Here is a 918-nt window from a genome sequence, read left to right on the forward strand (position 1 = left end):
CCTTCATCTACATCATTCACCTTCATCTACATCATTCAGCTTCATCTACATCATTCAGCTTCATCTTCATCTACATCATTCATCTTCATCTACATCATTCACCTTCACCTACATCATTCACCTTCATCTACATCATTCATCTACATCATTCACCTTCATCTACATCATTCACCTACATCATTCACCTTCATCTACATCATTCACCTTCATCTACATCATTTACCTTCATCATTCACCTACATCTACATCATTCATCTACATCATTCACCTTCATCTACATCATTCACCTTCACCTACATCATTCACCTTCACCTACATCATTCACCTTCACCTACATCATTCACCTTCATCTTACATGGTACGGCAATGTGAGCGGAATGTTCAGATGTATATGTAGCAGGAAGTCACCGCGGCCGTCTCTCCGCAAGTAAACTGCATCGTGCACATCCGGATATTACATCTTCTGCGTCTGAAGCTGAAAGCCCAGCAGATGAAGTTCACCGATTACAAGTACCGGTACGTCAGAGGAACCGATCGGCGATTATTACCAACAATAGTAACAGAAGTATTAATACTAATAGATTGGGTTCTACGGGGGGGGGGGGGGGGGGGGGGATCATCAGACGTGGTCATAGTGTGAGATGTAACATGAGAGGTGATGGGGGTTGTAGTACAATAATAGGATATATAGTTACAGCAGTCCTAGTGGTAGCGGGGGAGTAGTGGCCGGTGGTATTGTGGCGGCAGATGTAGTATTAGGACTGTTGGCCGACATTGTGCTGATTGTAGGATTTGTATCAGTAATCTGACCAGTCCAACCCATTCGTATGACAATGACGGGCTGTGATAGGACGGAATGAGGTTTTGTGCAGTAAGTAGGGAAGTAGGTAGGGGAGGGCAGTGTGTAGAGGGAAGTAG

General features: G+C 44.3%; 1 protein-coding gene across 1 annotated transcript in view; it reads left to right on the plus strand.

Annotated features, from left to right (window-relative positions):
• The window catches only part of LOC108801863 (glucagon-like peptide 2 receptor), a 33,665-nt gene that overhangs the window by 25,641 nt on the left and 7,106 nt on the right, over positions 1-918 (plus strand). The window lies entirely within an intron of this gene.

The sequence above is a fragment of the Nanorana parkeri genome, unplaced genomic scaffold, assembly GCF_000935625.1.
Source record: "Nanorana parkeri isolate BGI_ZX_2015 unplaced genomic scaffold, ASM93562v1 scaffold2537, whole genome shotgun sequence".
Lineage (NCBI taxonomy): Eukaryota > Metazoa > Chordata > Amphibia > Anura > Dicroglossidae > Nanorana > Nanorana parkeri.